Below are 23,244 nucleotides of genomic sequence, written 5' to 3'. Positions count from 1 at the left end.
TAATTATCAGCTTTCCTTGTTACCAAATTCAGAAGAAAAACTACATAAGAGATGTAAGTTTATAAGTTTGAAACATAAAAGCTTAAGTTGTATATCTAAAATTAATGTCTTAAGGTCTAAAAAGATGTATTCAGGATGGTAATACAAGTTATGGTAGAACATTGTTTTGGTTCTTTTTAAAAAATATTTATTTATTTATTTATTATGTACACAATATTCTGTCTGCGTGTATTCCTGCAGGCCAGAAGAGGGCACCAGACCTCATTTACAGATGGTTGTGAGCCATCATGTGGTTGCCGGGAATTGAACTCAGGACCTTTGGAAGAACAGGCAATGCTCTTAACCGCTGAGCCATCTCTCCAGCCCCCCCCCCCCCATTGTTTAGGTTCTAAATAAAACTTTGGACTCACCAAGATGAAATGGATAATACAGTACTTTCTCCAAATGTTGCAAATATAAACAGACAGAACATTGTGAATGTAATCCTTACCTGAGAATTGTTCTTGCATATAGTTTTACTACGATAGAGTTAACACTTTTCCTTTTTATTTAGATAAAGAGGGGACATGTCGGATATGTGTACTCCCTGTGCGAATGTCTCGCTGTGACCGAGGTAATAAAGGTCTGAAGGGCCAATGGCTAGTCAGGGGAGGATAGGCAGGATTCCTGAGAGAGAGTCAGGAAGTGAGAGGCATGCATCTGGGCACTCGGGAGATGCCAAAGGGAAGCAGAAATCAGACATGGGAGACGGAGGAAAGGTAACCAAGCCATGTGATCAAATGTACATTAATAGAAACAGGTTAATTAAATTATAGGAGCTAGTGGACAAAAGCCTAAGCTATGGCCAAGATTTCAATTTTTTTTTAATTGAGACAGGGTTTCTCTGTAGTTTTGGTGCCTGTCCTGGAACTAGCTCTTGTAGACCAGGCTGGCCTCGAACTCACAGAGATCCACCTGCCTCTGCCTCCCACGTGTTGGGATTAAAGGCGTGCACCACCACCACCCGGCTGAGCTTTCATAATTAATAAGTCTGTGTTGTTATTTGAGGATTGACAGTCCCAATGAGAAAGCTTACTGCACCAAATTGCACCAGCAATTGGCTCATATTGGGCCAGCTGACAGGGTCCATTCAAGGTATGCCCAACTTCCTCGTAATTACACGAGCTAAAACCCCCTGTTTTTACAAGCATAGCACAGAAAATTAACCCTCTAAGCATTGCGCTCCACGTCACAGAGCAGTTCGGTCATTAGGTCACTCAGTGATGTGAGGATCAGCGTGGGGACCTGAACTTTTACCTCTGCTGTGAACAAATCCCTCTGAGGTGTCGTTAGAACGCAGAGAAAGAAGCTTGACAAGAATGATATGACACCTGGGGTAATATCATAAGACATCCACACCTTTCACAGAGAAAAGTACCTTTTCCTTCCAGTAAAACACTGGTGTGAATATCCTTGCACAGTTTGTTACGTGGTCACATTTCAGTGTGAGCAACATACAATATGTGACTTGACTGTTTGCCCACCCATTTCTAAAAAGTCTCTGTACCTTTGAAAGTGGATGAAAGAGAGGCTCAAGAAGCCAGCGATAACCAGTAGTAAAAGTGCTTGTTGTCCAAACACGGTGACTGCCATTCAGATCCGTGCACCCACCAAAACCCCACACATCTGTAACTCCAGCTCTGGTGGAATTCTTCCTAGGATCTTCTAGGGATGCCATCAGGGCTTCTGGTATTGCTAGGACTGTCACCAAGTCAGCGAGTCTCTTTTTCTCAGTGAATCCTATTGACAATGCTGAGGTTTTATTTACACTCTCATGGTAACATACTGATTCCTGGTGAGTTGGGACCTGTTGTTCAACAGTTTCCTCAAAGATTGAAATATTCCTGTCTGAAGGGAAGCCCCTTAAGTGGGAAGGCAAAGAACTCAAGAGAGCTCAAAAGTCCCTGAAACCAACCAGATTCACTAGGCCCCTCCCTGCCTTAGTAAGTAATAAAAGCTGAGAGATCCTCTCAAATGAAAGGGCGCTGAGCAGCAACGAAGACTCAGAAGAGCCAACCTCAGACCAGCTGCATGGAAGGAGCAGAATCCAGGCAGCTGCTTTGAAGAGGTATAGTCCCACAGAGTCACGTGGAAAGGACACTCTGCAGCCTGTTGAGCTGTCTGCAAGGTGTGCAGTGTTTCCAGGGCCCCAGGTTCTGTGAGCTGTCACCCATGTAGAGGGTGGGCTTTGATGGTGTACCTGTCTATGCTTCATTTCTGCTCCTGTAAGAAACCCCTCACCCATATTCTTGTAAGTAACCCCAATAAAACTCTTTGGTTCACCGAGCTGAACTTTAGTGTTATCTGTACTTTGGTCCGTCCTGGGCTCCCTATGTGGGGAGAGGAGACCTATACTTCATTTCACTATGAGAAGTTTTGTAACACAACAGTACATACTGGGTTTTATAAATGTGAAATTCTGCTTATTCTTTGTAATTAATAAGCATATTGTGAGGAGGCATTTTGAAGGGCAATTATGTTTTGTTTTCTGTTATTGACCCTGATGTAAAATGTTCTGAGAGATAAAAACTGTAATCAGGATGAACTCGGTTAAGCTGAGAGGATCTGGATAACCTTGTGCTCTGCAGAAGGAACTGAGACGCGTGTGATTAGTTCACAGCCCTCCAACCCTGTCTTCCAACTCCTCAACCCAGTTGGGGGTGAGAAGGACCACCACCCTCCAAAGAACATTGAGTTGTGCTATCTCTTGTCACATCACAATCAGATGTGGATTGTTGAAGGTTGTATCTAGGGCAACCTCGGACTCAGGTATCACTTGTGAGGCTAGCCTCGGATGTGTTCTCCTGGCGGGTAAGGCCTGGTGTCTTACACTGACTAGGACAGTCTGTCTGATTTTGACGACCTGGTTCCTTAGCTGGTTACTTTACTCTAGAGGGACTCTTCTAAGGAAGCAGTCCTAGAATTCCACGGGGTTTCCCACAGTGGACCCTGGTGAACTGCCAACACTTGATTGATTCACCAATCGGTTCCTGACGTTGCCCACTCAATGGGCTTCATACTCTGACTGACCCTGAAACCCCAGATCAACTGTGTTTATGAAGAAAAGCTCTTCATCCAGTGACCGGATAGATTTCTGACCTGACACCAACTTGTGACTCTTCCATTTCCTGGAATAAGTGGTTCTCCGTACATCAGGGTCCAGCACCCAACACAGGCAATCCACACAGTGATACCATGTGGCACCCGGGACAGTGTGGGATGGAGATGAAGCCTGAAACTTCCAGACAATGTCGGAAAAGGAAGCACCAGGATGAAGGAGGCACGGAGACAGAGTCTGAGGCTTTGAGACATGGTCAAAAATTGAAACGCCAGGATGAGGGTAGAATGGATTGGGAGTTTGAAGAGTCCAGCAAGGCTCAGAAGAGGCTAGCTCAGGAATAACAAGATGGAAGGTTTCAAACTGAACAGCCAGTCAAGGAGCAGCCACGGAAACCCCTGGAAGAGAGGCCAAAACAACTAAAGATCCTAGACTTGGCCAAAGGTCCACAGGAGCAGGCTGTAACTGGAAGAAAATCTCTTGATGGTGGCCAGGGTCGTAAGCGGCCCTATTGGGTCATGGAGGCATTTTCCCTAGACCACCATAGGGTAAGGTACCAAAAGTTACAGCAGCACCTCCAACACAATGTTGACACGATCTCTGACCCACCCAGGGCTCACAGGGCATTTATGTCGAGTTTAAAGGTTAAAGGTTGTGTGGAAGAACACAGTCACGGATCCAGAACAACTAAGTGTGATCCTAAACAATCTACTCTTGCTGTCACAAGAGAATGTCTGTCACCAGACAAAATAGTAAAGATGTCTCCAGAAGAATCTTCTGATACACAGAAGAAAGCTGGAGTAAACTCTGAAGAAAGAAGGAGACACCACTCGGAGTCTGACTTGCAAGGAGTATAGGCTCAAATCCTGCATAGTGGCAGCAGCAGCTTACTCCCCAACAAGACGCCCATATTTACAACAAAGGAAAAGCCTGTTGAAGACCAAGGGAAGTGCAGAGGAATGGATGAAGTCCGTGATATTACCGAGGACATGGAAAAAGAAATCAAGAAGGCACTAGGTCCAGGGCCCCAAGAGGAAATCTTAAGTAGTGCATTCAAATTGCGCTTTACTCGTGGCGATATCCAGACCCTAGAGCCTGGTGAACGGCTCAATGACGAGGTAATTAGTTTTCACATGAATCTTCTGGTTAAGAGAAGTGAAGAGGAAGGCTGCCCTGCTCTTCATGTGCTTAGCACCTTTTTCTACCCTAAGCTGAAACACGGCGCCTGCAGTGCTGGGAAGAGATGGACTTGAGCAATGGGTCTCTTTGAAAGGGAAATTATTTTAGTGCCTATCCACCAGAACGCACACTGGAGCCTAATAGAAATCGACCTACGAAAACAGGGTATTATATATTATGACTCCATGGGACACACAGGGCAGAGCATTTGTGAGACCATCTTTCAATATTTACAAAATGAGAGCAAGACTCGAAGGAACATTGAGCTGGACCCTTTGGAGTGGAAGCAATACAGCATGACATCAGAGGAGATTCCTCAACAGCTGAACGGGAGCGACTGTGGCGTGTTTACCTGCAAATATGCAGATTACATTTCTAGAGACCAACCTGCCCCCTTTTCTCAGCAGCACATGCCCATCTTTAGGAAGAGGATGGTATGGGAGATCCTGCACAGTCGCTTACTGTAACAGCATCCTCCCGGTTGCTATGGTACCCCTGCACTTTTCCATTGATGCTTCTCTATACCTCAAGCAAGATGGCTTGAAAATATTTCACATACTGAGCTATCCAACATGCATAAATCCCACTCTCTTCAATGTAGTCCTAACTTGGGCAGTCCTACCCAGTGCTGCCTATAGGATACATGTAACTATTGCAAGCTTAGGAACTGCTGTTCAACCTACATAAGAACACATGTTCAAAAATGCTGTTTTAATGCTGGATTTAGTTTATGAATTTTTTTCTTGCCCTCCCCCCATGATTGATTGTTTCATTAAGTCATTTGGAAACCTTGGCAGTTGTCATTTTCTAATATTCTGTAACTATCAACTCTATTCCTTGTTTGAACTGTTTATCCCTGACCCTGAAAGGCATGCCCCATTACAGTGTTATCCCTTACTGAAGTTCAGGAGGGACATCGACAAGAGGAGGCAGGCAGTGTTGGCTAGCATCTCTAATGCTGGTGATGGATCTGCTAAATTGAAGTTGGGGGGTGTGTTTTTATGTATTTTTTTAACATTTGAAAATCGTACAAGTAAGGTAAATGAATTGTACCAACTCTTTCTTTTCTGACCCATCAAACTCTATTGGAATTGCCTACGTTGTAGACATATATAACCATAGGATGTGGCCAATCTGCTGTCTGTCTGTCCAAGATTCATGTAGACCTGTGGGCCATAGGTTGTAGCCAAGCTGCTGCCTGCCTATAGGACTTAAGTAGACCTGTGTGGTCCATACGGTGTGACTAAGCTGCTGCCTGTCTGTCCAAGATTTATGTACACTTGTGTGGCCATCGGACATGGCCAAACTGCTGTCTGCTTGTCCAGGACTGTAAAGACAAGCATTATGGTCATCCAAAGACACAGTCTTTCCCAGAATTAAGGGGACCTGCCTTAGTTTTGAAAGCTGATTAAAAATAACTGTAATAGTAAATATCTATTTTAATCTCATGTCTCATTGAATCCAAACCTCAGCTAGGACTATACTGAATTATTTAAAAAGGTTTTTTTTTTCAATTTAATAGTTATGTTTTTTACTTAATTTGTTAGATTAATGTTCTATATCCTATTCCCACTGTGGAAGTGGGGATTTTGTGTTTAGTATGTATTTAACTTCTCTGTTCATTAGGTTACAGTTGTGTTAATGCAATTTTTATGTAATAAAGTTTAAAGTTGTTAAAAATAAATATAAAAGTATAGTATAATTTGCTATTCCTCATGTTTTTCTTTCATCCAGAAGAATTTCCCTCAAATTTAAACTAAGAAATAAGGGTATATAAGTTAGTATATATTAAAGATTCTGTCGCCTTCACAGAATAAACGAGGTATAACCTTGTTAGAAAAAGCATGTCACTGGTGGGTGAGGGTTTTGTGTGTGCATTGCCTCCCCACTTTCCTGTTATCTCTGATTCCTGGGACTGAAGGAGAATGTCATCAGCTGGTTTCCTGCTCCTGCTCTCAGCCTTCCCCTGTCTGTGGCCATGCCTCCCTGTCATGCTCTATGCTGTCCCTCTAGACCATAACTCAAAAATGTTTTCATTGTTTTTTTTAAATATTTATTTATTTATTATGGATACAATATTCTGTCTGTGTGTATGCCTGCAGGCCAGAAGAGGGCACCAGACCTCATTGCAGATGGTTGTGAGCCACCATGTGGTTGCTGGGAATTGAACTCAGGACCTTTGGAAGAGCAGGCAGTGCTCTTAACCACTGAGCCATCTCTCCAGCCCCCTTCATTGTTTTTATAATGTTATTCCAGCACAGCAAGAGAAGTGACTGATATACACATGTTCTTAGTCTTCTAGTAAGTGTTCATTTGCCCTGTCTTGTTCAAGCAGTCTTATGGCCTTGTCCTTCTGTATCACATATCTCCATTGTAGCCATTGCAGTAGTGATACCATTCGACCCTACAACCTAGTTTATATAGCTATGGACATTTGGCATAAGGTATGGATGGCCATATGCCGTATGAGTTACTGATAATCTGTTCCTGTCTAAATGATTCAGTTGTAGTCCTTTCCTGAGTCAGAAAGTTAACATAGAAATATAGACATTATTTTAGATATTTGACAGAAATACTGCCAATGAGAAAATTAAATGCTGTGACTTTCATTTTCACCCAGACTGAGTATCAGGCACCAGACTGTGGCAGGTTGCCTGAGAATGGCTCCATAGTCTCATGTATTTGAATACTTGCTCTCCAGTTTGTGGAATTATTTGGGAAGGATTAGGAGGTGTGGCCTTGTTGGAGGAGGTATGTCACTGAGGATGACCATGGCATTCCTAGTTAGCACTTTGTGCTCTCAGGAAACACAGCTGCAACAAACATCTCCATCCTTTCTGTCAACGCAATCTGAAAACCTACTGGGTAACACCTTCCCCGTCTAAATATCAGGAGGACTAAGAGAAAGCACATGCTCAGGCATGACCCTAACTGTGCCCTGGGACTCTGTTCCTATCAGGTGGGCCTGTAAATTCATGTCTTGCCCTTGGTTAATGTGGGGAGAATTAAGTTTTTTCTCACCTCAGCACAGTACAGTCAATCTGAGAAGTAGATTCTCATTTCTTCAAGATTTGACTTGAAAATGTTATTTATTTTTGGGTCACATGAACTTTGTTAGCTGATTATAATATAATCTAAGCCATTCCAATTTAAAAATTTTATTTCTGCCCTTTTAGTTGGCATATAAAAATGGATTTACTAATACATACATACATACATATTATTTATTTTGTACCTCTACAAACTTTACCTGTCTTTCTTCTCCTCTACTGCCTTCTATCTCACTATTTCCCATCTCTATAGATTCACCATATAACAGAATAAAAAGCAGCCCTGTCGTGGATGACACCATGGCCCCAGTGGCAGTGTAGGTCACTTTGATTGGCAAAGACCCAACAGCAGTCCTTGAGCCCCCACGTGACCCCAGGTGTGGACCCAGCTCCTGGGCATTCCGCACTGCCTTCGAAGGTGACAGAAGCCTAGGACATCAATTCAAGCCCTGTCTGTGGCAGGGCCACTGATGCAGAAATGGCTCCAGCTGCAGCTCAGGATTATATGATGCCCTTGACCTGGATGGCAGTACATGCTACTCAGTCCTGTGTGCGCCCTGTGATTCTCTTCGTGGATCTCTGTGTGGGTTAGGTGTCAGAGTGACTGTGGCCTCATAAACATGGATTTGGCAATGTTCCTTCTGTTCCTCTTTTGTGGAATAATTTGAGGAGTATTGGTGTTGACTATTGAAAGTCTGGTAGAATTCTGTGCTGAAATCATCTGGCCCTGGGTTTTTTTGGTTGAGAGATTTTAATGACTGCTTCTTTTCCATTAGGGGTTATATGTCTATTTAAATTGTTTATCTGATCTCAATTTAACTTTGGTAGGTAGTATCTATTGAGAAAAATTTCAATTTTTGTGGAGTATAGGTCTTTAAAAATGTTCTTATGATTCTTTGGATTTCCTCTGTGTCTGTCTGTTGTTATGACTCCTTTGTGTTTCTGATTTTGTTAATTTGGATTTTCTCTCTCCATCTTTTAGTTAGTTTGGATAAGGGTTTGTCTATCTTGTTGCTTTTCTCAAAGAACCAACTGTCTGTCTCACTGATCTTTGTATTGTTCTCCTTGTTTCTATTTTGTTGATTTCAGCCCTCCAGTTTATTTTTTTTAAATAATTATTTATTTATTATGTATACGATATTCTGTCTGTGTGTATGCCTGCAGGCCAGAAGAGGGCACCAGACCCCAGTACAGATAGTTGTGAGCCACCATGTAGTTGCTGGGATTGAACTCAGGACCTTTGGAAGAGCAGGCAATGCTCTTAACCTCTGAGCCATCTCTCCAGCCCCGGCCCTCAGGTTTATTATTAACTGATATCTCCTCTTCTTTCATGAACTTACTTCTTTTTGTTGTAGAGCTTTCAGGGGTGCTCTTAAATTGTTAGTATGAGATTTCTCCACTTTTTTAATGTAAGCACTTAACCTATGAACTTTGCCCTTAGCGCCACTTTCCTTAAGTCCCATAAATGTGGATGTGCTGTGTATTCATTTTCATGTAGGAAGTCTTTAATTTCTTTCTGTCTTCACCCATTTTTTTTTTCATTCAGCAGAGAGGTGTTCAGTTTCCACGAGTCTGTAAGCTTTCTGTTGTTTCTTTTATTAAAATCCAGCTTCAGCTGGCGTCATCCTTGTGGGTTCCTGGGAATTTCCCCAGCACTAGGTTTCTCCCTAACCCTGTAATGGTTTCCTCTATCAAGCTATCTCTTCATTGCTCCCCTTCTGTCCCTCCCCCGACTCGACCATCCTGATCCCTCATGTACTCATCCTGGTCCCTCATGTACTCATCCTTCATCCCCTCTCCTGTACTGCTTCCCGCCCCCAGTTTACCCAACAGATTTCTTCTGTTTCCCTTTCCCAGGGCGACCCATGCTTCCCTCTTAGGCTCCTCCTTACTATGCAGCTTCTCTGGGGTTGTGGGTTGTAGCCTGGTAATCCTTTGCTTTAAATCCAGTATCCACTTCTGAGTGAGTACATACTGAGAGACTCCTAGCAGTAGTGGAGAGGGTGCCTGAGCTGGCCTTCTGCTGTAATCACATTGGTGACCACCACCCTAATTGTCATCACAGAGCCTTCATCCAGTAACTGATGGAAGCAAATGTGAGATCCATAGTCAAACACCAGGCCAAGCTCCGAAACTACAGTTGAAGAGAGGTAGGAGGGACTATATGAGCAAGGCAGGGTGTGTGTGGGGGGGTGGGGGTCAAGATCATAACAGGGAAAGTCACAGAGACAGCTGACCTGAGCTCATGGGAGCTCACGGAATCTAGACCGACAGCTGGGGAGTCTGCAGGGGCCCTCTGCATGTAGGCCACAACTGTGTATCCTGGTCTGTTTGTCGGACCCCAGTCAGTGGGACAAGGATCTACCCTGGTTCATGAGCTGGCTTCTTGGAGCCTATTCCCTACAGTGGGATGGCTTGTTCAGCCTTGATGCAGGGGGGAGGGGCTTGGTCCTGTCTCAGTTTGACTGTCAGGCTTTGTGGATTCCCAATGGGAGGCCTTACTCTTTCTGAGGAGTGGATGAGGTGTGGGCTGGGGGAAAGTGGAAGGCTGAGTGGGAGAAGGGGAGGCGGGGAAACTGTGGTTGGTATGTAAAATGAATATTTTTTAAAGGTTATGCAATTACACAGAAAAAAAATCCATCTTTAATCTCTGGTAGTCTGACAGAATGCAGGGGATTATTTCAAGTTTCTTGTATTTGTTGAGACTTGTTTTGTGACCGCGTATGTGGTCAATTCTGGAGAATCTTCCATGAGGTGCTTAGAAGAAGAAAAAACGTTCCTTTCTGTTTGCGTCAAATGTTCTGTAGATATTTGTTTGTTTCCTTTGGTTCCTGTGAGTGCTAGTATTTCTCTATTTAGTTTTTGTCTGGATGACCATCTGTCTGTCTGTGGTGAGAGTGTGATATTGAATCACTCTATCATTGTGTGAGGGTCAACATGTGATTTAAATAGTAATGTCTTTAAAAAAACAAATATGGATATCATTCATTGTGTTTGGGGCTAGATGTTAAGAACTGAGAGATCATCTTGGTGGATTTTTCCTTTGATGAGTATGAAGTGTCCTTCCCCATCTCTTTTGATTAGTTTTGGTTTGAAGTCTATTATGTTAGATATTAGAATGGCTCCACCAGCTTGCTTCTTAGGTCCATTTGCTTGGAAAAACCTTTTCAATCCTTTTCTCTAACGTAATAACAATCTTTGATGTTGAGGTGTGTTTCTTGTATGATGCAGCAGAAGAATGAATCCCATTTCTTGTCCATTCTATCAGTCTTTGTCTTTTTATTAGGGAATTGAAAACCATTGATATTGAGAGATATCAATGATCATTGATTGTTAATTCCTGTGTTATTTGTTGTTGTTTGTAGTTGTTGTTGTTGTTGTTGTTGTTGGTGGTGGTGGTGGTGGTGGTGGTGGTGGTAGTGTGTGCGTGTGTGCTTCCCTTCCTTTGGGGTTGCTGGTGTGAGATGAGATTATTGCTTGTGTTTTCATGGGTGTGCTTATCCTCCTTCGGTTGGAATTTTCCTTTTAGCACCTTCTATAGGGTTGGATTTGACTTTATCATGGAATATCTTGTTTTTTTTCATCTCTGGTGGTTGAAAGTTTTCTTGGGTACAGCAGTCTGGGCTGGCATCTGTGGTCTCTTAGAGTCTTCAGCACATGTCTCCAGGCCCTTTTGGCTTTTAGAGTCTCCATTGAGGACTTGAGTGTAATTCTAATAGGTCTGCCTTTATATGTTACTTGGTCTTTTTGCCTTACAGCTTTTAATTTTTTTAATCTTTCTTTGTTTTGTATGCTTAGAGTTTTGATTATTATGTTGTAAGGGACTTTATTTTCTGGTCCAATCTGTTTGATGTTCTGTATGTTCTGCATGTATGTGTGGTGTTCTGTATGCCTCTTGTGGGTTCTCTTGGGTAGGAATATTTTCTTCTATGAGTTTGTTGAAGCTATTTTCTGGGCCTTTCAGCTGGGATTTGTCTCATTTTTCTAATCCTATTATTTTTAGGTTTGGTCTTTTCATATCATCACAGATTTTTGAGATGTTCTATGTCAGGAATTTTTTTATTTAGTATTTTCTTTATTTCCATTTTCTTTGTATACATTTTCAATGTATCTATATAATGATATTTTATTTGTGTTTTAATAAATAAAGCTTGCCTGAAGATCAGAGTGCAAAACTAGCCAAACTAGTCAGCCATACAGACTAGGCAGTGGTGGCACACAATTTTAATCCCAGTAGCCATAGTAGTTAGCCATAGAGGCTAGGCAGTGATGGTGCACACCTTTAATCCCAGCACTGGAGAGGAATATAAGGTGGGATGAGACAGGAATTTACTCTCTTTTTAGTCTGAAGATTTCGTAGAGATAATTGCTCTCCAGTGGTTTGGTTGCTTTGCTTTTCTGATCTTCAGTTTGAACCCCAATATCTGTCTCTGGATTTTTATTATCTGTGCTACATCTAACAAATAAAGCAGAGATAAGAGCTCACTAGTGGCTTGGCTGCTTTGCTTTTCTGATCTTCACCTTGAACCTCAATATCTGTCTTTGGGTTTTTGTTGTTCATGCTCTATTTGGCACCCAACTTTTGGGTACAAATTCATAAAAAAGCTATTTGTCTGTGTCTTTACAGCCTCCAGCAGAGGCCAGAGCTACATGTGACCGGAGTCACCACCCTATTGGCTAAGTTTTTCTTTCTTTTCTCCTTGTGGGCTTTCACTGAATCCCATTGTCAGCTACCTGCCAAGTGAGGTAGCTGCCTTGAAAATCCAGTAAGGTGTTTACTGTTCTATGCAGCAGCAATAAGCCTTACATCTTTATCAACATGGCAGATTTGATTAGAAAATTGGGAATCTTAAAGGGAGGAATTAGTTAAAAGGGAGAGTTCTTTTCCCATGTTAAAAAAAGTTAAAGATACAATTATGATAGAGAAAGGTAGGTCTCTGTATGATTTTGTAATGCATGATTTAAAAATAAAACAATTAAATGAACAGATAATCAACTTAACCATGATTGACATACTATTAATTATCATTTTGATAATCCTTATTGTCATTTTAATAATTTTGGTTTATCTCTTAAAAAGTTATTTGGTTTGACTGCCAAGATACAGGGCTTCAAAAAATGAAACAGATCATAGAGATATCCATATTCAGACAGAGGACTTTAATGGAGAACCAATTTCAGCATTGCATTATAAGGTTAGAGAGGAACAGCCTAAGGTTTTCAAACAACCAACCTCAATATATCCAGTAACCTTATAGGAACAACTGCCAAATGATTGATATCCCCATGGAAACGTTAAATTTAAGGAGATTCAAGGAAGTAATAGTCTCTTATGGCATGTTTTCATCTTTTGTTAAGCAAAGGCTAAACCTGTGGTCAGTTTATAATAGAATTATCCCTAAAGACTATATAGACTTTTTAAAAACTGTTTTAGAGCCAGGTCCACAATTACAATTGTGTACCTGCTTTAGAGAAGAGGCTAAGACTATTGTACAACTGTAAAACTAGAGGCAGGGAAATCTCCCAAGATCAGCTATTGTGAGAGAAGATTATGCTACTACAGAAAGGCAAGCTGTATGTGATGACCACATCCTAACTTTATACAATGCAGCAGCTTTGAATGCTTGGGAAAGAATTGGAGAAATAGGAAAGAAAATTGAGTCATTTACTAAAGTTATATATGTCCCAAAGGAAGTCTTTATAGGTTTCTATAATTGACTCTAGCAATAAATAGAATGACACCAAATTCAGAAGCTAAACAAATAATAATTGAGTCTCTTGCTTTTGAAAATGCTAATGCTCAATGCAAAAGGATAATTAGGACATTGAAGGTAAGGTCAAGACCTTTGGAGGAATGGATCTGAAATATAATCAATATTGGATCTCGTGGCCATGATGAATCTTGAATAGGAGAGGTGTTTTCCAGAGGTTTGAGGAAGAATTGAAACTGTGGCAAACAAGGTCACTTTAAAAGGGATTGTAAACAGGGCGTTTCTAAAAGCAATCATTTTCTAAGCATAATTCATTCAGAATGTCCCTCCCTTCTGGGTTATGCAGAAGATGTGACAAAGGCAGGCATTGGACTAATGAAGGTAGATCAACAAGAGATATTCAGTGTAACCCTTTGTCATGGGGAAACTCCCTGAGGGACCTCTCACAGGCTCCTATACCAAATACAGCTTGTGTTTTCCTGCCATCATAGAGGAAACTCCTTACCAGAGCAATTAAAGAACCTAATCCTTTTTGTAAGAAAACATATTGCTCTTGATCATAGAAGCTATAGAAAAGAAAACAAAAATTGCAGGAGAAACCATAAAGTGAGTATTTTGGCAAACTTCTACAAATGAACAAAGACCAAAATTAAAAATATGAATAAATGAAATCATTGAAGGTCTGGTAGACACAGGTGCAGGTATAACAATAATTCCACCAGAATCTTAGCATCAAAATTGGCCTCTTCAGGAGGTAAATATTCAGCTGTTAGTTTATGAAACTTTATCTCAGGTAAAACAGAGAGTGAGATGGGTTGAATGTTTAGGGACAGAAGGGCAGAAAGAAAAATTAAAATCATATGTTGCTAACATAGCAAGGAATTTGTGAAGATGTGATTTGTTACAGCAACGGAATGCTCAGATTAATATTCCCCCAATCTTAGAAACAAACCATAAATTAACCTATGTTCCTGTGAAAAATATTAGAAGGTATTATAAAGAACAGTCACTGACCATTCAGGTTGTACAAGAACAGGACACAACAGCTGCTGGTCTTCCAAAGGCACCAACAGCCCTACCTCTAAAATGGTTGACAGAAAAACCTGTATGAATTGTGCAATGGCCTTTAACAACAACAAAAACTTCAGGCTTTAGAACAGCTAGTACAAGAACAACTAAGTGCTCAGCATATTGAAGAATCCACCAGCCCTTGGCATTCTCCTGTATCTGAAGCCTGGAAAGTGGAGAATGGTAACAGATTTAACAGCTGTTAATAAGGTGATTCAGCCAGTGTTGCTCTCTACAATCTGGCATTCCTTTGCTTTCTCTATTGCTTAAAGTATGACCTCTTATAGTTATTGATTTAAAAGATTGTTTCTTCACTATACCTTTACAAGAAAAAGACAGAAAAAATTACCTTCGTGGTGCTTACTTATAATAATTCTTAGCCTGATAAGAGAGATCAATGGAAGGTTCTCCCATAGGGAATGTTAAATAGCCTCACCCTGTGCCAATATTTTGTACAGCAACTGCTGGAAAGAATATGTAAGCAATTTCCTGAATCTATAGTTTACCATTTTAAGGATGACATTTTATTATTTGATTTAAACATAGATACTTTATAAAGAATGTTAGAAGAAATATAGAAGATTTTTTGCCTTGTTGGGGATTACAAATTACTTCTGAAAAAAATATAAAAAGACAATTCTATTAATTATTTAGGCTATAAAATAGCTTTACAGACAATTAGACTCCAAAAGGTGCAAATTGGGAGAGATTGATTGCAAACTCTTAATGACTTCCAAAGAAAGCAATCTATTCTATGGCCCACTATTGGGATCAAACTTGATGAACTGAGACACCTCTTGATTAGAAGAGATGGTAGCTCACCACGCAGCATGGCCACTTAATCTAAACTAATCTATAAAACTAACAAATGTTTTTCATTTGACTAGAAATAACTTTCCAACAGAGAACTTCCTCCAAATTAGGATTGGAAAAGGGTTTTGTTTTTTACTGTTTAGGAGAAAAAAATGTGTTCAGCTGAGGTATATGAAGAGCACTGGACAAATGAGACATCTGCAGAAAAAGTATAAATCATCCAGAAAAAAAAGACCTAAGAGAAAGAGTAAACTGGCCTATTGATATATCCCAGCTCCAACAGGATAAAATTTCAAAATATGACCACATGTTTGTTTCTGCTGTTCTCTACAGACATATAATGCAAAAGATCTTTTTGTAGTCACAGTACAGTTAAAGATTAAAGCTAGCTTTGGAATTGAAGTGGGACTCTGTCCTTCTCTAAACCCAAGTGTGCTTATTAAAGTATCAACAATCTCTGTCTCATGTCAGGAGAGTCACCTCATATGGAACAGAAGTAAAACAAATATTTAAGGACTATTATTGTCACTAATCTTTTGGTTTTATGTTGACTCTTCCACAGCTTTTGTTTTCCTTGAATTAATTTTCATAGACCAATCCCAGTTCTCCCTCCCTCCTCTCCTCCCCACACTCCCCCCAGCCCTCCTCCCATCTTCTCCTCAGAGAGGTTAAGGCCTCCCCTGGGAAGTCAACTATGACTGTCCCATCACCTCATTGAGGCAGGACCAAGGTCCCCCAATGCCTAGGCTGATCAAGGTACCTCTACATAGAGAATGGGCTCTACAAAGTCAGTTCATGCATTAGAGTTAGATCTTTGTACCACTGCCAGTAGCCCTATACATTACTCAAGCTACACCATTTTCACCTGTATTAGGAGGCCTAATTTGGTCCTACGCAGATTCTCCAGTTGTCAGTCAGTAGTCAGTGAGCTCCCACTAGTTTGGGTCAGCTGATTCTGTGGGTTTCTTCATCATGGTCTTGACCCCTTTGTTCATATAATCACTTGTCCTTCTCTTTGCCTGTAGCTTGGCCCAGTGATAGGTGTGGATCTCTGCATCTGCTTCATCTGTTTCTGGAAGAGGGTTCTAGCTTCTCTGGGGTTGTGAACTGCAGGCTGGTTATCCTTTGGTTTATGTCTAATATCGACTTATGAGTGAGTACATGCTATACTTGTCCTTCGGAGTCTGGGTTACATCACTCAGGATTTATTTATTTTTTATAGCTTTGTCCATTTGCTTGCAAATGTAAAGATTTTTTTTTTTTACTGCTGAATAGTACTCCATTGTGTAAATGTACCACATTTTCTTTACTCTTCAGTTGAAGGACATCTAGATGTTTCCAGGTTCTGGCTATTACAAATAGTGCTTCTATGTACATAGTTGATCAAATATCCTTGTGGTGTGATCGTGCCTCTTTTGGGTATATCCCCAAAGTGGTATTTCTGTGTCCTAAGGTAGATTGATTACTAATTTTCTAAGAAGCCACCATACTGATTTCCACAGCAGATATACAAGATTGTACTCCCACCAGCAATGGAGGGGTGATCCCCTTAGTTCCCCTTACTGCACATCCTCTCCAGCATAAGTTGTCATCAGTGTTTTTGATCTTGGCCATTCTTACAGGTCTAAGATGGAATCTCAGAGTTGTTTTGATTTGCATTTCTCTGATGATTAAGGTTGTTGAGCATTTCCTTAAGTGTCTTTCAGCCACTTTAGATTCCTCTGTTGAGGTTTCTCTGTTTAGGACTGTATTCCATTTTTTTATTGGATTATTTGTTCTTTTGATGATTAATTTCTTGAGTTCTTTGTATATTTTGGAGATCAGACCTTTGTCAGATGTGGGGTTGGTGAAGACCTTTTCCCATTCTGTAGGCAGCTGTTTTGACTTGTTTACTATGTCCTTTATCTTACAGAAGCTCCTCAGTTTCAGGAGGTCCCGTTTATTATTTCCCTCAGTGTCTGTGCTACTGGGGTTATATTTAGGAAGTGGTCTAATGTACCAATATGTTCGAGGGTACTTCCCACTTTCCCTTCCATGAGGTTCTGTGTGGTTGGTTTTATGTTGAGGTCTTTGATCAACTTGGACTTGAGTTTTGTGCATGGTGATTGATATGGATCTATTTCATTCTTCTACATGTTGACTTCCAGTTATGACAGCATCATTTGTTGAGATGCTTTCTTCTCTTTTTATATTTTAGCTTCTTTTCCAAAAATCAGGTGTTCATAGGTATGTGGTTAATATCAGTTTCTTCAATCAATTCCTTTGGTTCCCCTGTCTGTTTTTATGCCAACACCAGTCTTTTTTCATTTCTGTAGCTCTGTAATAGAGCTTGAAGTCAGGGCATGATGCCTCCTACTCATTTTGGCTATCCTTAGTTTTTTGTTTCTCCATACAAAAATTTAGTATTTTTCTTTTGAGGTCTGTGATCAATTGTGTTGGTATTTTGATGAATATTGAATTCAATCTGTAGACTGATTTTGGTAAGACTGCCATTTTTACTTTGTTAATCCTATGTATCCATGAGCATAGATCTATCCATTTTCTGATATATTCTTCAATTTTGTTCTTCAAATATTTAAAAATTCTTGTCATACAGATCTTTCACTTGTTTGTTTAGACTTACCCCAAGATATTTTATGTTGTTTGTGGTTATTGTGAAGGATGATGTTTCTCTAATTTCTTTCTCAGCCTGTTTATCATCTATATCTTGCCACATTACTGAAGGTGTTTGTCAACTGTTGGAGTTCCCTGGTAGAATTTCTGTGGGTCATTTATGTATACTATCATATCATCAGCAAATAGTGAAAGATTGACTTCCTTTCCAGTTTGTATCCCCTTGAACTTCTTTGGTTGTTTTATTGTTCTATCTAGGACTTTGAGTACAATATTTATTGAATGGATATGGAGAGAGTGGACAGCCTTGTCTTCTTCCTAATTTTAGTGGAATTGCTTCGAGTTTCTGTCCATATAGTTTGATGTTGGCTGTTGGCTTGCTGTGTATATTGCCTTTATACAATTATTTTATGATTAGGAATATTTCTTGTATCCTTGTTCTCTCCAAGACCTTTATCATAAAGGGGTGCTAGAATTTGTCAAAGACTTTTTCAGCATCTAATGAGATGATCATGTGTTTTTTTCTTTCAATTTGTTTATATGGTAGGTTACATTGATGGATTTTTGTATGTTGAACTGTTGTTGCATCTCTGGGATGAAGCCGACTTGGTCATGGTGGATGATGTTTCTGATGAGTTCTTGGATTGGGTTTGCCAGTATTTTATTGAATATTTTTGTATCAGTGCTTATGAGGGATATTGGTCTGTATTTCTCTTTCTTAGTTGTGTCTTTGTATAGTTTGAGGATCAGGTACCTGTAGCCTTGTAAAAAGAGTTTGGCAGTATTACTTTTGCTTCTGTTGTGTGGAACAGTTTGATGAGTATTAGTATTAGCTCTTCAAATTCTGATAAAATTCTGTGCTGAAAGCATCTGGTCCTGGGCTTTTTTTTTTGGTTGGGAGGCTTTTGATGACGACTTCTGTTTCCTTATGAGTTAATAGATCTATTTTTTATCTGGTCTTGATTTAATTTTGGTATGTTGTATTTATCCTTTCAATTTTCCAATGTTGTGGAGTACAGGTTTTGAAGTATAACCTGATGATTGGTTCTCTGAATTTCCTTAGTGTCTGTTGTTGTGTTTCCCCTTTTCATTCCTTATTTTGTTAATTTGAATCTTCTCCCTCTCTGTCTTTTTGTTAGTTTGGGTAAAGATTTGTCAATCTTGTCGATTTTCTGGAAGAACAAACTCTTTGTTTCATTGATTTTTGTAGTGTTTTCTGCAGGGAAATGTAAGCATTACAGCTTTGGAGTTGCAAAGATATCCTGACTTATCAGGAAGCAAAGCTATAATTAGAGCCACAACAGGACAGCTCTGGAGGCTGGAGTCCCAAAAGGACAGCTTAGCCCTGGAGGGAAGGTGTCCTGACCTATTGGGAAGCCCCGGCTACCTGAAGCTGGGGTACAGTGCTGGGGGAGGAGGGGATGGTCTCCCAGCATGATATGGCAATCTTACTTTTCTCCTGGAGAGCTGCTACAACTGAGCTCTGCTCTGTTCCCCTAAGGGAACGTCCTAACAGAGCCATCAGCTTCTTCTCCAGCCCAAGGTGTTACTTCTTTGGCTAACATGCTCCTAAAGGGGACGCGGAAGCTCCTGCAGAAATGTAGCAATCTCCTCCAGCTCCAGTGAAAAGTTGTTACTTTTTCTGCTCAGCCTTGCTCAGCCCCCATCTTAGGGAGCATCTGAGCAAGGTTCTTCTGTTCTGCTCAGCCTTGCTCAGCATCTCAGCAAGGATTTTCAGCTCAGTCCCCTAAGGGATGTCCTAGGCAGGCTCTTCTATTCTGTACTGGCAAATGAAGATCATCACCCAAGACTCCTTTGAGAAAGCGATGTATTTGGGAGGGAGTCTGGAAAGTGGCTGTCTCTGCCAGTGTGATGTAAGACAGCCTCCAACTGAACAGGCGGTTAGGCTTACATAGGACTTCTTAGGCAGAGTTTTCCCAGGGAAAAGAGGGATTGGTTGTTTTCCCTGCTCAGGGATTGGTTAGTTTAGTTAGTCAGGGGCAAAGATGGCTCTGATCTTAGGGCCAAACTGTTTCTTTCACTGGTCCCTTTTAGCCTTTGACTCTAATCTTAGGACCAGGGCATATTCCTTTCACAGGCTCTGATTCTAGGGACAAAATGTGTTTCTTTGGCACTGGTTTCAGAGTCAAGGCATGTTTCTCTGGTCGTGGGTTCAGGGATAAAGATGTTTCTTTCCCTGGCTCAGGTCTCAAATACAGGCTGTATTTCTTTTACTGGCTCTGGGTTCAGAGTCAGGATGCTCAGTGATTGGTTGGTTTCCTGCTCAGGGATTGGTTGATTCAGTTGGTCAGTTGGTCAGTTGATCGGGGCAGAGATGGTTTCTTGCTCCAGTTGGCCTTTTTACCCTACATTTTCTTTGTTTCTATTTTATTAATTTCGGTCCTCAATTTGATTATTTCTTGCCATCTACTCCTTCTGGGTGAGTTTGCTTATTTTTGTTCTAGATTTTTCAGGTGTGCTGTTAAGTCGCTCGTGTGGGGTTTTTCTAGCTTCTTTATGTAGGTGTTTAGTGCTATGAACTTTCCTCTTAGGACTGCTTTCATTGTGTCACATAAGTTTGGGTATGATGTGTGGCCATTTTCATTGAATTTTAGAAAGTCTTTAATTTCTTTATTTCTTTCTTGACCTATTATTGGTGATTCAGCTGAGCTTTTTTTTTTTTTGGTTTTTTGAGACAGGGTTTCCCTGTAGTTTCTAGAGCCTGTCCTGGAGCTAGCTCTTGTGGACCAGGCTGGCCTCGAACTCAGAGATCTGCCTGCCTCTGCCTCCCAAGTGCTGGGATTAAAGGCGTGCACCACCACCGCCTGGCTCAGCTGAGCTTTGTTCAGTGTCCATGTGTTTGTGGGCTTTCTGAAATTAGTGTTGCTGTTGAATTCTAATTTTAAGCCATGGTGATGCAATAAGATACATGGAGTTATCATAAACACTTTCAGTAATGTAGCAGGATACAAGATTAATGCAAAAAATCAGTAGCCCTCCTGTACACAGATGATAAATGGACTGAGAAAGAAATCAGAGAAACATCACCCTTCACAATAGCCACAAATAGCATAAAATATCTTGGAGTAACTCTAACCAAACAAGTGGAAGACCTGTATGACAAAAACTTTAAATCTTTGAAGAAAGAAATTGAAGAAGACACCAGAAAGTAGAAAGATCTCCCGTGCTCTTGGGTAGGTAGACTTAACATAGTAAAAATGGCAATCTTACCAAAAGCAATCTACAGAGTCAATGCAATGCCCATCAACATCCCAGCAAAATTTTCCACAGACCTCGAAAGAACAGTACTCAACTTCATATGGAAAAGCAAAAAACCCAGGATAGCCAAAACAATCCTGTACAATAAAAGAACTTCTGGAGACATCACAATCCCTGACTTCAAACTCTACTACAGAGTACTGAAAACAGCCTGGTATTGGCATAAAAACAGACAGGAGGACTAATGGAACCGAATCAAAGACCTGGATATTAACCTATACACCTTTGAACACCTGATTTTTGACAAAGAAGCAAAAAATACCAAATGGTAAAAAGAAAGCGTATTTAACAAATGGTGCTAGTATAACTGGATATCAATATGTAGAAGAATGAAAATAGATCCATATCTATCATCATGCACAAAACTCAAGTCCAAATGGATCAAAGAACTCAACATATAGCCAGCCACACTTAACCTCATAGAAGAGAAAGTGGGAAGTACACTTGAATGCATTGGCACAGGAGACCACTTCCTAAATATAACCCCAGAAGCACAAATACTGAAAGAAACAATTAATAAATGGGACCTTCTGAAACTGAAAAGCTTCTGTAAAGCAAAGGATATGGTTAATGAGACAAAACGACAGCCTACAGAATGGGAAAAGATCTTCACCAACTTCACATCAGACAAGTGGTCTGATGTCCAAAATATAGAAAGAACTCAAGAAATTGGTCATCAAAAGAACAAATAATCTAATATAAAATGGAGTACAGACCTAAACAGAGAACTTTCAACAGAGGAATCTGAAATGGCCAAAAGACACTTAAGGAAATGCTCAACATTCTTAGTCATCAGAGAAATGCAAATCAAAACATCTCTGAGATTCCATCTTACACCTATAAGAATGGCCAAGATCAAAAACACTGTTGACAACTTATGCTGTAGAGGTTATGAGGTAAAGGGAACACTCCTGCATTGCTGATGGGAATGCAAGCTGGTACAGCCCCTTTGGATATCAGTGCAGCAATTTTTCAGAAAATTAGGAAACAACCTTCCTCAAGACTCAGTAATACCACATATATCCAAAGGGTGTTCAACCATGCCACAAGGACATGTGCTCAACTATGTTCACAGCAGCATTGTTTGTCATAGCTGGAACCTGGACACAACCTGAATGCCCCTTGACTGAACAATGGATAAGGAAAATGTGGTACATTTACACAATGGAGTAGTGCACAGCAGAAAAAAAATGACATCTTGAAATTTGCAGGCAAATGGATGGAGCTGGAAAACATCATATTGAGTGAGGTAACCTAGAAAGACAGTTATCATATGTACTCATAAGTGGTTTTAAACATAAAGCAAAGAAAACCAGCCTACAAATAACAATCCCATAGAACCTAGACAACAATGAGGGCCCTAAGAGATACATACATGGATCTAATCTCCATGGGAAGTAGAAAAAGACAAGATCTCCTGAGTAAACTGAGAGCATGGGGACCTTGGGAGTGGGTTGAAGGGGAGGTGAGAAACAGGGAAGGGAGCAGAGAAAAAAGTAGAGCTCAATAAAAATCAATAAAAAATAAAAAAGATACATGGAGTTATTCCATTTTTTGTATATGTTGAGGTTTGCTTTGTTAGAAATTATAAGGTCAATTTTTGAGAAGGTTCCATGAGGTGCTAAGAAGAAAGTATATTCTTTTGTGTTTGGATGGAATGTTCTTTAGATGTCTGTTAAGTCCATTTGAGTCATAGCATCTGTTAGGTCCCTTATTTCTCTGTTAATTTTTTGTCTGGCAGACCTGTCCAGTGGTAAGAAAGGGGTGTTGAGTCTTCCACTATTAGTGTGTGGGGTTTATATATGATTTAAGCTTCAGAAGTGTTTCTTGTAGGAGGAGGGCCTGCTTGTTTGTCTAAGCCGCCCATAATCAAAAAAATCACACAGAAATTGTATTAATTAAATCACTGCTTGGCCCATTAGCTCTAACTTCTTATTGGCTAACTCTTACATCTTAGTTTAACCCATTTCTATTAATCTGTATATCACCACATGGCAGTGGCTTAGTGGGTAAAATTCCCAGCATCTGTCTCTGGCAGCTCCATGGCTTCTCTCTGACCCCGCCCCTCTTCCTCCCAGAATTCAGTTCCATCTTCCCTGCCTACCTAAGTTCTGCCCTCGCAACAGGCCAAGGCAGTTTATTTATTCATTTATGAAAGCAACACATAGACAGAAGGACTTCCTACACCAGTTTTTTACATATGAGGGTGCCCTTGTATTTGGGGCATAGATGTTCAGTATTGAGATCTCCTCCTGATGGATTTTTCCTATAACTAATTTAAAATGTCCTTGTCTCTTTTGATTGATTTTAGTTTGAAGTCTATTTTGTTAGATATTAGGATAGCTACACCAGCTTGTTTCTTAGGTCCATTTGATTGGAAAATCTTTTTCCAGCCCTTTACTCTGAGGCGATGTCTGTTGAGGCGCATTTCTTA

The 23,244-nt window shown here is 40.5% G+C and overlaps 1 pseudogene; it reads left to right on the top strand.

Moving 5' to 3' along the window:
- Positions 1-3,234: 3,234 nt before the first annotated feature.
- Positions 3,235-4,743, top strand: LOC119815785 (annotated as a pseudogene).
- The last annotated feature ends 18,501 nt before the right edge of the window (positions 4,744-23,244 follow it).

Source organism: Arvicola amphibius, chromosome 5 (assembly GCF_903992535.2).
Source record: "Arvicola amphibius chromosome 5, mArvAmp1.2, whole genome shotgun sequence".
Classification (NCBI taxonomy): domain Eukaryota; kingdom Metazoa; phylum Chordata; class Mammalia; order Rodentia; family Cricetidae; genus Arvicola; species Arvicola amphibius.
The sequence above is the reverse complement of the archived record's forward strand: the minus strand, read 5'-3'. Positions and strand labels throughout refer to the sequence as shown.